This window comes from Nicotiana tomentosiformis, chromosome 11, assembly GCF_000390325.3.
Source record: "Nicotiana tomentosiformis chromosome 11, ASM39032v3, whole genome shotgun sequence".
NCBI classification, from domain to species: Eukaryota; Viridiplantae; Streptophyta; class Magnoliopsida; order Solanales; family Solanaceae; genus Nicotiana; species Nicotiana tomentosiformis.
This window is the reverse complement of record NC_090822.1, coordinates 11,022,069-11,038,174: the sequence shown is the minus strand read 5'-3', so window position 1 is coordinate 11,038,174 and position 16,106 is coordinate 11,022,069. Positions and strand designations below refer to the sequence as shown.

The 16,106-nt window shown below is 35.5% G+C and overlaps 1 long non-coding RNA gene across 1 annotated transcript in view; it reads left to right on the top strand.

Annotated features, from left to right (window-relative positions):
- Positions 1-15,660, top strand: part of LOC138900816 (uncharacterized) — a 129,943-nt gene extending 114,283 nt beyond the window's left edge. Inside the window, exon 2 of the long non-coding RNA XR_011412131.1 lies at positions 15,600-15,660. This is a non-coding gene — a long non-coding RNA (uncharacterized lncRNA). The remainder of the gene's footprint in view (positions 1-15,599) is intronic.
- Positions 15,661-16,106: the final 446 nt, after the last annotated feature.

Genomic DNA, 16,106 nt, shown 5'->3' with positions numbered 1-16,106 from the left:
CCCTTCCTATTTACCTGTTAATCCAAATCATAGAAAAGATTATCTATTTTTTCTTTACTTGCAAATGGGGCTCATATATGTTGTGATAAGGCAAAGAGAAGCCAGCTACGCCATGGCTGCAAAACAGCAGTTGCAAGTGTGACAGAAATCTCAATCACAGGCCACATCGGGTTGCCACGCCAAGATACGGCTCGGGTCATCTCTATGCCAAAATCGGTTAGCCCAGATACAAGAAACATCATCATCACTGCCTCTTTATGTAACTTCCATCAGCAACATGAACACACACACACACACAAAACAAAAAAAGTAAACAGATTTCACTGGAAAAAAATTACTTTTTTCCGGGATTTCATAATTCTTATGTACAAACGTCCACTTAAATCCTGTCTGCTTCTGATTTTGTTGTAAACAAGGGCTGTTGGGTTTTTTTATTTTTTGAAAATGGAGGAAAATCAATGGCGGAACAGAGAGGGGCAACCACCCTCCTAATGAAAATACCAATAATCTCTGTCTTGCCTCATTTCTTTCTGGGCTAACCTTTTTGCATTTTTAGGGAAAATTCTCGCCGATATTTCACCTGCGAATTTCAAAATCTAACGGAAAAGAGCCCATAAATCTGCGTTTAAGAAAATAACCTTCCAATTGAGGCTCAGATCTGTAATATTGAAGATGAGGGCAGAGATTAGAGACACCGCCATGGCTGCAAACACCGGTTGCAAGTCGTCACCGTCCGGGTTGCCCCACCAAGTTACGGGTCCAATTGGTCTCCTGCCCTAATCAATTTGCTCAGAGACAGAAGAAAAAATTATTATCATAGCCTCAGATTTTTGCTACAATTATTATTATTAGTACAGTCTGATTCTTTTTTGGGAGTGAGGATTTGGAGATAAAGTAGAGGGGTCATTTGGAAACAGTTTACTGCAGAAGGGCACTTTTTGGCAAAAAAAATCAAAGGAATTAGCAGATAGGAGCAGCTGCCCTTGAGCTTCCCTCTACTCTCTGCAACCCTCACTCTTTGTCTCTGAGCTTTTAGTTTTCTGCTTTGTGTCAAAGCGAACCATTTAAAGCATCGATAATCTTGTTTTGCCTTTCTGGTGTGTGTTTATTTACAACTTGGTCCATGCTATAGTAGGCTTATCATGAATGTGTTATGATTAAGGCAAAGAGAAGTCAGCTACGCCATGGCTGCAAAACACCAGTTGCAAGTGAGACAGATATCTCAATCACATACCATACCGGGTTGCCACGCCAAGATACGGGTTGGGTCATCTCTACGCCCAAATCGGTTAGCCCAGATACAAGAAACATCATCATACTGCCTCTTTATGTAACTTCCATCAGCAACATAAGCGCACGCGCGCACACACACAAAATGTCAATACAGATTTCACTCGGAAATTTTTTTACTTTTTCCGGAATTTTACAATTCTTATGTCCAAACGCTGCCTGCTTCTGTCATAAACAAGGGCTGTTGGTTTTTTTTCTGAAAATGCAGGAAAATCAATGGCGGAACAGAGAGGGGCAACCACCCTTCAAATGAAAATCCCAATACTCTCTGTTTTGCCTCATTTCTTTCTGAGCTAACCTTTTTACATTTTTAGGGGAAATTCTCGTGGATTTTCACCTGTGAATTTCAAAATTTAATGGAAAAGAACCTGTAAGTTTGCACTTAAGAAAATAACCTTCCAATTGAGGCTCAGATCTGTAATATTGAAGACAAGGCAAGAGGCTGGAGACACCGCCATGGCTGCAAACACCGGTTGCAAGTCGTCACCGTCCGGGTTGCCCCGCCAAGTTACAGGTCCGATTGTTCTCTTGCCCTAATCAATTTGCTCAGAGACAGAAGAAAAAATCATCATCATAGCCTCAGATTTTTGCTACAATTATTATTATTATTACTACTATTGATTCTCTTTTTGGGAGTGATGATTTGGAGATACAGTAGAAAGGTCGTTTGGATACAGTTTACTGCAGAAGGGCATTTTTGGCAAAAATGAAATCACAGGTATTGTAGAGAGGAGCAGCTGCCCTTAAGCTTCCCCCTACTCTCTGCAACCCTCATTCTTTGTATGAGCTTTTAGTTTTCTGCTTTGTGTCAAAAGAGAACTATTTAGAGGATCGATATTTCTTACTTTGCCCTCTGATATACACTTATTTACAACCCTTTAAAGACAATCCCATCTGTTTTACCCCATTTCTTTAAGCCACCTTAGAAGTAGTATTTATCATCCAGGCATGTTTCATCCAGACAATGGGGTAGGCTCAGATTTGCCTTTTCTCAGACAAAACCCCAAAAAGCTTTGGAAAAAGACCGTCATGGCTGCAAGCATCAGTTAGTTTTATGAAAGAGGAGAAACACACATAAAAATGGATAATTCTCCAATATCTCAAAGACCCATCTGAGCTGCCACGCCAAGATTACAATTTTTTTCCCAGCTCAATAGATTTATATGTCTGATTGATCTTCCACAGAAGAATAAAATCTTCATAGCCTCATCGCGTCGCATAAATTGAAACGGGGGAGTAATACATATTTTCACCAAACGGGTGGTTTTGCAATCGTACATTTGATTGATCATTGGCGGCAGAGAATTGACAGAGAGCAGCAAAACCACCCAATGAAACTCCCTACAGCTCTTTGGGAGACAGAAATCTCAATCACAGGCCATACAGGGTTACCACGCCAAGATACGGGTTGGGTCATCTCTATGCCCAAATCGGTTAGCCCAGATACAAGAAACATCATCATCACTGCCTCTTTATGTAACATCCATCAGCAACATAAACACACACACAAGAAAAAAGTGAATACAGATTTCACTGGAATTGTTTTTTACTTTTTTCCGGAATTTTACAATTCTTATGTCCAAATGCTCTCTACTTCTGCTTTTGTCGTAAACAAGGGCTGTTGGGTTTTTTTGAAAATGGAGGAAAATCAATGGCGGAACAGAGAGGGGCAACCACCCTTCGAATGAAAATCCCAATACTCTCTGTTTTGCCTCATTTCTTTCTGGCCTAACCTTTTTGCATTTTTAGGGGAAATTCTCGTGGATTTTCACCTGTGAATTTCAAAATTTAACAGAAAAGAACCTGTAAGTTTGCACTTAAGAAAATAACCTTCCAATTGAGGCTCATATCTGTAATACTGAAGACAAGGCAAGAGATTGGAGACACCGCCATGGCTGTAAACACCGGTTGCAAGTCGTCACCATCCGGGTCGCCCCGCCAAGATACGGGTCCGATTATTCTCCTGCCTTAATCAATTTGCTCAGAGACAGAAGAAAAAAATATCATCACAGCCTCAGATTTTTGCTACAATTATTATTATTACTATTACTATTGATTCTCTTTTTGGGAGTGAGGATTTGGAGATAGAGTAGAGGGGTCGTTTGGACATAGTTTACTGCAGAAGGGCATCTTTGGCAAAAATGAAATCACAGGAATTAGCAGAGAGGAGCAGCTACCCTTGAACTTTCCTCTACTCTCTGCAACCCTCATTCTTTGTCTCTGAGCTTTGTGTTAAAAGAGAATAATTTAAGGCATCCACATTTCTTGCTTTGCCCTCTGATGTAAGCTTATTTACAACTTGGGTCCTCAACATTTGGTACTATCATTATTAAGCATTGTTTGGTTTGAATAACGAGATAAGTTATATTGGAATAAGTTATATTGGGATTAGTTATTCTCGTATTATTTTTTATTCACTGTTTGGTATGTTATATTAAAAATGATAATTGTATAATTTTTAAAAAGAAGGTATAAGTTATTTCAGCACTAAATACCCCACCCTCTATAAGGTATAAGTTATTTCGGTACTAATTATAATCCCGAGATAACTTATATCAAGTTTGCTAACCAAACAAAGTATTAAGGTGATATTAAATTTGTATACTAGCATTATACCTTCTTATACCTCGTACCAATCGACCCCTTAAAGTTTAATTAATATGAGTATATATTTCACTCCTCCACAAGACCACAATATTTGACTATTGTTTCAATTTGAATGGTACATTTCGTTATATAGAATCAAACTGTATGAAGTTTGACTAATATTTTAAAATATCTATAACTTATAATATTCTCGTATAATTTTTTATTACCTAAATTTTAATTTTAAAATATTGTTGAATTAATCCAATTTTAACTTCGAAATTTAGTCAAATTGACTTTCGAATTAGTGAAACATACCATCTAAATTGAACGGAGTTATATTATTTATGCATTTTTTAAATCACTTATTTATCCTCTTTATTTATATTAAACCAATAATGCAAGATAAAATGATAAGAGCATGTAAATTCAATTAAATTTTTAATTGTTGGGGTTAAATTGTTTGGTTTAATATGAATATTACGTGTGAGTAGATTTTTGCCTGAAATTGATTGTCATATTATCCTTTAAGCTAGGTCATGTTTATTTCTGATTTTTGTTGAGTTTGGAATTGAAATCTTCTAAAGCAAGAGCTGATTAAATATGTATTTTTTCTTGTTATATTGATCATAATAAATGGAGCTCTTTAATAATCTTGAATTTATGAGTAACTAGTGTATGAGTTTTAATAGAGATATAAGAGAAGTTTTTCTTTCAAAAAAAATATAGACACACACATTTATATATGTGAGTAAATTATTTTTATATAGATGAATGAAGTTACAAATAAAAAATATTCTTTCAGAATTACAATTTAAAAATGTGAATTCGCATTGATGTCAAGTGATGACGTAACTAAAATCATGTGATATAAATTAGATAAAAGTGGTCATACTTCACATGTCTCCTGCCCTATTACCTCTTTTACTCCTAATTGTCAACTTTTTATCACATATTTTATAAGGGACTTCTATTAGCTTTCTACATTGTCGTTAAAAAAGTACTTCCCTCCGTTTTAATTTAGTGACTCGGCACATAGTTTAATAAAAAAAAAAAAAATTGAAACTTGTGATTTTAAAATGTTAAGAGGTAAAAGCTTTGTGGGGTCATGATATTTGTGTGATTATAAAAGTTTCTCATTAAGGGTAAAATGGGTAAAATGAAGAGTTTAAACAACAACAACAATAACAACTCAGTACCCCTACCTTGGGGTAGAGAAGTTGTTTCCAATAGACCATCGGCTCCCTCCCTCCAAGAACTCTCCACCTTGCTTTTGGGATGACTCGAACTCACAACCTCTTGGTCGAAAGTGGAGGGTGTTCATCACTAGAGCAACTCACTCTTGTCAAAATGAATAGTTTAAAATTTAATTATTTTTAAATTTAAAAATATGTCATTTATTTTGGAACATACTAAAAAAGAAAGTAAATCATCTAATTTGAAACGAAGAAATTATAATAATACTATTCCACAAACTGCTGCATTCCTTTCCAAGTCCCTATATCATCTAACCCGCCTTCATCTGCTTTTACAATTTGATAAAACATGTCGAATAATTGAACATTTGAAAGAAACAAAGTTCATGCAATTAAGATTAGTATCCCTAGAAACAATGACTCTATTTACACCACAAAAAACATAGATATCAAACATAACCTTTGGTGTGACATTTGGATTTACTTCTTGATTAACACTCATCCAAATCCAAGAGAGTAGAGAATCTGAAATTGTTTTTCCTTTGGTCTCTTTGTAGTCCTACTGATCAACCCGCTTTCATAGACGCTATTGTTGTTCAATTCATATATCTTCTTGTTTCTTCTGTGATTAAAGATGTGCAGAAGAATATCCTAAGCAGAAGAGTTACACAAGCATAAGAAATTTTGAAGGAAAAAAGAGAAGAAAAGAAAAGGCAGAGGTACCAAAAATAAGGAAGATAAATACTATGATTCTTGGCGGCAACCTCACTTAGGTAGAGAATTCTTGATTTTAATTCTGTCTATTTTGTTTGTCATTTCTTTCTTTTTTTAATTTCCATACCAAAAGCTAAAATCTACTAAGCAAGACATACAACAAATTTTTTGTATCAGGAAAAAATAAAATAAAAAAGTTTAAGCTCAAGCCAAGTAGATTACGACTTCATTTCCATCTTCTAAGAAGAACTAGTACGGTTAGCCCGAGCTACGCCCGGGCCCAATTGTATAGTTAAGACGGTCAATTTTTACGACGTCATTTTCATTGTCATAAAAGTATAACTAAAAATTTATTTTGAACTTCCCAAAATATTGTTGAGTAGCTTGTTTGCAATCCTCATGCATTTCTTCCTCTTGAATTTTCAAAAACATAATACGTTTTAACTATAGGTTTTCAAGGTAATACTAGAGTAGTCTTGAACAAATTCATGAAGAATGTGTAAGATGTTATAACTATTGAGAAAGAATATTTAAGCTTCAGTTATGATTCGATCAACAATGTAAGTTTTGTGTGAGATGTACACAAGAGTCTGAAAAATAAATTAACGTTCAGAAAGTTGATAGTATATACAGTTCTTCTTTATATAATTTAAACTGAGTCCCTTAATCTTCGCCTTCATCTTAATATTTCTAATTTATGGTCTAAAATTGGAGAAGATTTTTCCTTTTTATCTATTTCAGTATTCAAAATTCTTTTATTTGTTATATCTACTCAGTAAATCTTGTAAAGCGTGAATTCTATATTTGATAAAATTAGTCCTTTTCATCCCCTAATGAGCCCCCTTCTTGTAATGAACTCGGGTTGCACTTTTTGTCTAACCTTGTTTCTTTTTAAAAAAAAATTAATCTACATTTATCTCTTTGAACTCTAAAATCTTCTCTTCCTTGCATTTAGTTTTTTTTTCTAACATTTTTTATATTTTATTTATTGTGGATCTCCAATGTAATTATATAAATTGTTAATAATTTTAGTTGTAATTTTGGGTTTTCTGTTTTGAAAAAATCTATATTTGTTTGGGAAGTGATCACACAAAAGTACTTGATAAAACCACGATATTATTTCCTATGTGAACAGAATATTTAAGCTTTTTCGTGCGTTTACTTATTTATGTTTTGCATTTCTTTAATAAAATCCTTGCTCTTCTACTGAAACAACATATAGATTTGCATATTAAACACTGCATTAGTGTATGCGGTGATTATTTTTCTTGCACAACCAATTAAAACAATGCTTATGCGGTAATTATTTTTCTCCAATCTCGCCAATCAAACAATGCTTATTTTATGAGAATCATAATGTTTCCCAAAGGCAAAACCATCATATTTAAGAAACTTTTTACGAGATTCATTAAGAAAACAAAATGTGGATCTGGCTACTTATATCAAATACGATTACATACTCTGATCCATTTGCTATTGTGGGTTCTGATCCGCAATTCCTCCTTCACGGCTCCTGCAATAAGTGATATTTGCAAACGAGTCAAATCATACTATGTTGGGGTTTTACAAAAAATGTTAATTTTATTAATTATTTATTTTTTGGGTGGTATATATTATTTATGTAATAATTATACATAGTTATACATATTTTATCCATGGATTATATATACTACATAATTTTCGGATATTTTTAGTTTAAGTGGTTGGGTAAGGTGCTATATAGGTTAATTATTCCTTTAAATATTAGAATTATAATATAATTTTTTTTATAAAAGAAATCTCGTGTTAGAGTCCATCTTCAAAAAAAAATCCAAAACGAAAATAAATATCACAATTTTATTGGTTCTAACAATTACGTAAAAATCTGCTTAAAAAATGTTTGCTTCATTATCGTGGTTCGCTAATTAGCATTGGTAAATCTTCCGCTCAACTTATAATACAAATTTTTATTTACAATGTCAAGTTACTAAAAACTATTATAAATAGGCAAGCAATACTATACTCCCGTTCAAAAATAAGTGTCCTTTAATATTTTGGATATTGATTGAATAAGCACTCTCCACTTCCAACTAAGAGGTTGTGAGTTCGAGTCACCCCAAGAGCAAGGTGGAGAGTTCTTGGAGGGAAGGATGCCGAGAGTCTATTGGAAACAGCCTCTCTACCCTAGGGTAGGGGTAAGGTCTGCGTACACCTACCCTCCCCAGACCCCACTAGTGGGATTATACTGGGTTGTTGTTGTTGTTGTTGTTGATAACGATTGAGTAAATCATTTAATAGTATAATAAGAGTTATTTAACTAAGCTATACTTTATACCTTCTCAAATTACTCTTTATATATCCTCACATATCATTTATTGAATTACAGATAGATTTCAAAAATATAATTAATACATAGTTGTTTTTTAACGCAACACTTAGTTTAGCCAAATTAATTTATCTCTAAACTCATCTTGTACTAACGTATGAAATTTTACCAATTTTCACGTTACAAACTAAGGAAGCCTATTAATAGCTTAGGAAATGCATTGAGACATGTTTATAACCAATCTCTCGGCTTGTTAAACTCATTTCACTTATAGTCTTCGAGTTTTACGTAATTGCTAGTGTATACTATAACGAATATTTGGTAAGGAACCCATTCGGAATTCTTTGATAAGTTTGATTTCTTTAAAAAAAAGATACTTTTTGAATTTGTACAAATCACTTTACCTTTTCACTCTAAATCTTAAGAGTCCAAGCGAAATATTAAGTCAACAATTATCCAAATTCTTTGGCAGAAAACCTAACTAAAGTTACTTATAATTTCAAAAACAAATTCTAACAAAATACAGTTTTCTACCTTTTTTAATATATTGGAACATGAATTTGAATTCTATGTATCTTAATTTATTTTCGTTTTAAATTCTTTAAGCTTATATGGAAAATTGAAAAAATATATCATGTTTATACTATATTTGAAGTTTAAGGAAGTCCTTGCACAAGAATAATGGAATTACGTGGGGCCACGTTTAAAGGGGTGAAATTTATGAGGTATAGATGAATAAGATTACGTAAATTCTAAATAGAGCGGGGCCCACCTTATAAGAGAATTTATAGACTTGCCGATAAATTGAGCGCGTGCATGCAAAATGTGGGTGGAGGCCCCACTTTCTCAGCAAGTTTCTAGGCATAAATACAGAGGATACTAAAAGACTTAAATGCCTTTGTGAAACATGCATGTCGACGGTGAGCGTTTTTAGGTTTCAGGAATTGGAAGTCCACGCGTTGGCCAATGATAGAAAAAGTGAGCAGTTGAGCTGTAAATTAATAAAAGTACACAAATACCCCCCGGACAAAATAGGAAATTCAAGGGAACACACACGTTGACGGAGAGGTGCCTGTGTTCCCTCTTCTAATAAGTAGGAATTTCAATATTACTCCATATATTTTGTTTATTTGTGTATACATTTTTTTCCATCATGGTTTAAGTTTGCATGTAATAAGAAATAGATTTGGCTCACCTACGGTAGGTGATCTCTCCCGTCCCTCCAATGCCACTATGCATAATTTATACGTGTCCATTCAATAATTTAACGGACAAGATTTATTTTGTTAATCAATTAGTATTAACCATGGTTATTAATTATCATTGCCTTATCACTTCCGCCTTTCCCTGTGAAAGGCAAGTAAGAACCTTTCCTCACCTGTCCAATCTCTTCGAAATATAGAACAAGAAGATGTAAATTGCTAATACGGAATCACTATAAAAAAAACACATTTTATCCCAAATCTTTCAATAAAAAAGAGACGAACAAAATAAAAAAGATGCACTTAGTTATAAAAATTTAAAAAACCAAGAAATGAGAAGCATTGGACTATTTTAAAGTTTGGTTTTGACGGCAATGGTGATGGACAAGCTACGCTGTATCTCCGGGAAAGAAAATTTTTAACTTGGGGGATTTTGTTAAACTATAAAGGCCAACTAAAAGACCTAAAGAGGGCATGAAAATTGAGAAGAATGAAAAAGGGTTGATGCACTAATGCAGAATTTGTGTTTCTCTTATGAGATCAACTATATTTTTTCTTGAGTTTTCTTTTTCTCTAGTTTTACATTTACAATTGTAATCTTTAACTGAGACTACTCTCTTAGTTTCAACATTTCTCTGTTGAGATTCTTCCCATTTGTTCATTTACATGATAACAATTTCAGAGGTATAAGATATTATGAAATTCTAATTTTTCAGATACTTGGTTAATATAAAATTACAAATAGATGTTTTCATTTACTTGCTTTATTTTCTTGAGAGAATTGGGAGCGAGGGAAGGTTTCCTCCTATGGCAGTGAAAGGAAAGAGGGAAGAGAGAGGAGAGAGAACTGTTGGTAATCATAGTTAAAACCAATTGGTTAACAAAATAAATATCGTCCAATAGATTATTGAATAGACATGTGTAAACTATATAGAGTGGCAACGGAGGAACTGGAGAGATCATGTACATGAGGTGAGCCAAATCCGAAATAGATGCTCGACAACACCAAAATAAATTACAGTACATAATGAAATTATTTTTCGTTATTTGAACTAGAAGATAATTTTTCTCACTTTTGCAGGAAGAATATTTTTCTTACAATTCTTAAGTTTTTAATTTCATATTCTTAAGTTTCGGGTTCATGCCGGGTCGTTCGACTACAGAAGCTATACACCTTGTTAGAAAGTTGGTGGAACTATACAGAGAGAGGAAGAAGGATCTGTACATGCTGTTTATTGACCTAGAGAAAGCGTATAACAAGGTTCATAGAGAAATTCTCTGGAGATGTCTGGAGGCAAAAGATGTGTCGATTCCCTACATTATGGCGATTAAGGACATGTATGATGGGGCTAAGACTCGGGTTAGGACAGTAGGAGGCGACTCTGAGCATTTTCCGGTCGTAATGGGGTTACACCAAGGTTTTGCGCTCAGTCAGTTCTTATTCGCCCTGGTGATGGACGCGTTAACAAACCATATTCAAGGGGATGTGCCGTGATGCATGCTATTCGCCGATGACATAGTTTCTGATTGATGAGTCGCGAGCCGGTGTTAACGAGAGGCTGGAGGTTTGGAGACATGCTCTTGAGTCTAAGGGTTTCAAGCTGAGCAGGACGAAGACGAAATACCTAGCCAAGGGAAGTGGGCGTGGATGTGAGGCTTGATTCGCAGGTCATCCTGAGTAGAGACAGTTTCAAGTACCTTAGTTCGGTTATCCAGGGGGGAGGGGAGATCGACGAGGATGTCACACACCGTATTGGGGTAGGATGGATGAAGTGGAGGTTAGCATCTGGAGTCCTGTGTGACAAGAGAGTGCCACCGATACTCAAAGGTTAGTTTTATAAAGCAGTGGTTAGACCGGCCATGATGTATGGGGCTGAGTGTTGGCCCGTTAAAAACTCACATATCCAGAAGATGAAAGTAACAAAAATGAGAATGTTGCGGTGGATGTGCGGGCACACTAGGATAGATAAGATTAGGAATGATGATATTCGGGCAAAGGTGCAAGTGGCTCTCATTGATGACAAGATGCGGGAAGCGAGACTTAGATGGTTCGGACATGTTCAGAGGAAAAGCTCAGATGTTCCGGTACGGAGGTGTGAGCGGCTGGTTGCGGAGGGCACGGGAAGAGGTAGATGGCGGCCTAAGAAGTATTGGGGAGAGGTGACTAGGCAGGATATGACGAGACTCTAGATTTCTGAGGACATGACACTTAATAGAAAGATGTGGAGGTCGAATATTAGGGTTGTAGGTTAGAAGGTAGTTAAGTCGTGCCTTACTTCGTACCATTGTGGGCCTAACCATGTAGGATTTTTGTCTAAGATAGCTAGTGGCAATGTTGTGGCTTACTATTTCGCTTTTCAATGCATGTCCTATTTATTAACTATCGCTTTTGTTTCGTATCTTCCTTCTGGATTTCATGATGTTCCTATTTTTCATATTATTGTTGTTGTGATACTAATATTGTCTCCTTTTTATCCTTTTGTCTTTTTATTTTTTTGAGCCGAGGGTCTTTCGAAAATAACCTCTCTACTCCTTCGGGATAGAGGTAAAATCTGCGTACACACTACCCCTCCCAGACCCCATTAATGAGATTTTACTGAATTGTTGTTGTTTGTTGCTTCAACCAACAATATTTATTAGTAACAAATTTCAACTTCATCAAAATAATAATATGATTTGTTAATATTATTACTATATTTTCTAACCAAACATTTCAAATCATAAGCTAGTGTTAGGATATAGATTTGGTTGAAATTTTAACAAAAACAATTGAAGATGAGCTGAAAAATATTTTTTGGTAGTTAAAAATGTATTTGAACGTGCATTTTAGTTGATTAGAAGTTGAAATTTTGTAAATAAAAATTTTCGAAAACTTGTAAACCACTTTTTGAAAATTGAAAGATCTACCGAAAAACTAATCACTTTTTATATCCATACAAATATTTTCAATTTATTTCTGAAAAAATGAAAAAAAAAAACTTATCTTGTATGAAAAACATTTTTGAATAAGAGGCTCATTTCTGCAAAGAAAAATCGGGCAAAAGAGAGGCGACCGCGTCATGGCTGCAAAATCACCGATTGCATGCAAAGAAAAAACCTTCAAATCGCCGGTCGTCTAGTGATTTGCGAGGCCAGCCCAGAATCAGGATAATATATCATCACTGCCTCAATTGTTATGTATCAAAAAAGAGGAACTAAAATCACAGAAACAGAGACAAGAGAAACAGAGATCTGGCTGTTGTTGTTGATTGATGCTGAAGAAATGACTTTGTAGTAAGTAGTACGTATTTCCAAAAATTCAAGGGCTGTTGAGTTTTTCCGATAGACCCTCGACACAAGAAGGAAAGAGACAGTGTATCAGTAACAAAGTATACAATGAAAACTATCCAACTTTATTTCTAGTTGAATAGTTGACTGTTTGTATGTGTCTATCACCACCCTCCTATACCAATTTGTCACCGGCCAATGGGGAAAAACGGCAAATAGTATTGTTTACAGAAATTCATGTTGGAACTGCAACACTCCTCTCAACCTTTCTCCACATTCTTGTACAAATTTCCAGTTTGCCTAATATCATCCCCTTAAACGAAAAAACAAATAGCACAGAATCAATCTAAAAAATTAGTGGGTATTCACAAAACAACCAACTGCTACAAAATTTGCAATAAATTATAAAAATATGAGCTTACCCTCTTATAAATGCATCGCCTTTCCTGCAAAGTTCTATGATCTTAGCTTTTGGCTTGAATTCTGACAACACCAACTGCAGAGCTCCTTCATAAATTGATGGAATCATATTACATTATTTCAAAGTTGAGTAATCAAATTGCAGCTTCGCGAAAAAAGGTCAAGTCCAATAGAACATCTCAGCAAAAAAGCAACTGAAAAATAGACGACATTAAAAATGCAAGATTTCTAGACAAAAGGAAACATATTTAGGCACACCCATGCCAAAGAACTGCGCAGGATTGTGATTCTTTACCCAGTTTGGAAACAGAGAATATAAGGGCTGAAGTATCGGGGAGTACCTCTTTAACGTATGATGCCTACATTTCAACAGAGAAAAATATATTATAGCACACCTATCTCGGAGCAAGTGCATTCCCATACACTAGAGATAAAAAAAAAACAGTGGGAAAATGAGATTATAAAAGAAACATATTTTTTGATTGTACCAAAAAAACAAATTTTCAACAAAGAAACTCAAAAATAGCCATTAGCATTCACATTCCAAGAATTCTAGTCAAAAGAAAACATTTTTATGCACACACATATCAAAGAAGCAGCATTATCAATCACAAATAGTTCAGAACAGAGGAAAATGGGCTAAGGCATCAACGAGTGCATCTTTAACTATATAGTGACTCAAAAATAGACCTCCAGCATACACATTCCTAAGAATTCAAAAACAAAGAACTTGTTGTTTGGTTGTGGTTCTGGCATTTCCGCTGTCATATCCATTTCCTGTTCAATTAGAAGAAAAGGACAGTCCGGTGCACTAAACTCTCGCTATGCGGGGGGTCCAAGGAAGGGCCGGACCACAAGGGTCTATTGTACGAAGTTTTACCCTGCATTTTTGCAAGAACCCGTGACCTCCTGGTTACATGGACAAAAAATCATCATCGCCTCTTTCAGGAAGTCAATCATACTCACCAACACTCGCTACGAATTAAATGCTTTGAAAAAACTGGATATAGCTTATATAGCAAGGTGAAAACTGGCCATTCCATGAAATTTTTACAGGGTTGTTGGGATTGTTACAGTAATAGAGAAATCATGGGCTAATACAGAGAGAGGCAACCACCCTTTCAACAGAAAATCCTTAACTCTCTGAAGCCTCATTCTCGTTCTCCTGAGCTTTTGTTTTATTACATCTCCATAACAGTTCTTTTTATTCTATCCTGAAAGCTGTAAACATAAATTTATTCTTGTATATATTTCTCTTGCTTTCTTTAGGAATTAGGAGTGAGTCATTAGTTAAAGCTTTCGGGTAAGCTCAGATTAATGGTGTAAAACCAAGGAGAAGGGCAAAAACCAAAACCAAACTCAAAGTAATGGGGTAGGCTCAGATTTGCCTTTCCTCAGACAGAAACCAAAAGAGCTTTGGTAAAACCGCCATGGCTGCAAGCATCAGTTAGCCTTACATGACACAGAAGAAGCACCAAAAAATGGAATATTTTCCAATATCTCACAGACCCATCTGAGCTGCTATGCCAAGTACAGTTTTTTTCCAGCTCAATAGAAATATGTGTCTTATTCACCTTTCACAGAATAACAAAATCTCCATAGCCTCGTTGCATCACATAAAATGAAACAGGGGTAACAAGAAAGGAAAATAGAGAAATTATTTGTATTTTCACCAAAAGGTTTGTTTTGGAATCGGAAACGTTTTTCATTTGAGTGATCATCGGCATCAGAGAATGACAGAGGGGCAAAACCACCAATTGAAACTCCCCACAGCCCTCTGATTTCACAGCAGCCTCAACTGATGAGATTTTTTGCTATTTTATACATGAGGCTCATATCTCACTATGATCAGGCATTGAGTTTCTCAAAATCGCCACGGCTGCAATCTCCTCCAGATTGCCCTGCAAAGATATGAGTTTAATACCATCTCAATGCAAATCAATAATGCCATTTGCCAAGAATCATATCATCACTGCCTCAAAAATTTCACTTTTACCATTATTTTTAGTATGATCCTCGCTGTTTGGGTGTTAACACAGCCACATAGCAGCGAGAACAAAAGAACAGTAGCAGCAACAGCAATAGCAGATCAACAACATGCATCTCTCGGAGCTAGATTTACAGAAAGAACTAAGCACCGGTACTTGATTCCAGCAAGAAATTGTGGGCTTACCAGCAAAACTGAACGAATGCATAAATAAATAAATAAATAAATCATATTTCTCATTGATGCTTCATTCTATGAGCTTACTTTCTCTATGTTTGGCCATTGAGGGGTCAGATTTACTGTATTTGAACAAAGCAAAAGAGAAGGCGGCAACCCCATGGCTGCATACACCAGTTTGCTATACAAAAGACATACTGGGTCGCCTTGCCATGATACGGGTCGGGTATCTTCTCAATGCCATGACTGAACATAGCCCAGAAAGATAAGCAATCTTTATAACCCCCATACAACATCAGTAGCAGCATCACAAAAAGAAGAGGAAGAGGAATATATTAGGGTGTGTTTGGATGAAGTATTTTATTTTTTTCTATTTTCTTGTTTATTTGAAAGGGCTGTTGTTTTTTTGGTTATAAATGGAGAAATCATGGGCATAGCTTTGCAGAAAATCCCAGTCCGTCTGATGCCTCATTCTTCTATATTTCTAGGCTTTGCTCAACTGATACTGAAAAAAGATGGTGATACATTAGGCTGCAAGATGATTTGCAACTTGTAGCAGAAAGTGTTCGACATATCCCAACACTGAATCATGGAAAAGATTCTGCTTTTTTTTTCCTTTCAAGCAAATGGGTCTCAGATGTGTGTTTTGGTAAGACAAAAGAGAAGCCAGCCACGCCATGGCACAACCGATTGCACGTGAAAGAGGAGCCTCAAATCACAGCCCATTCCGGTGTTTGCCAAGCCAAGATACGGGTCAAATTGTCTCTATGCAGTAATGGTTTATAGCCCAACTAAACAAGTACAATAACTGCCTCTTTCAGAAAATGTTTCTTTCATACATTTGATGTAAGTATGGAAGTTTTGGACTAAGAGCATACTAAGAATCCAGTAATGCCTAAAGCAAAGGTGCCATTGAGGTCTTCTTTATCACCGCATTATAGTTTCTTCCCCATTTTTTGGTG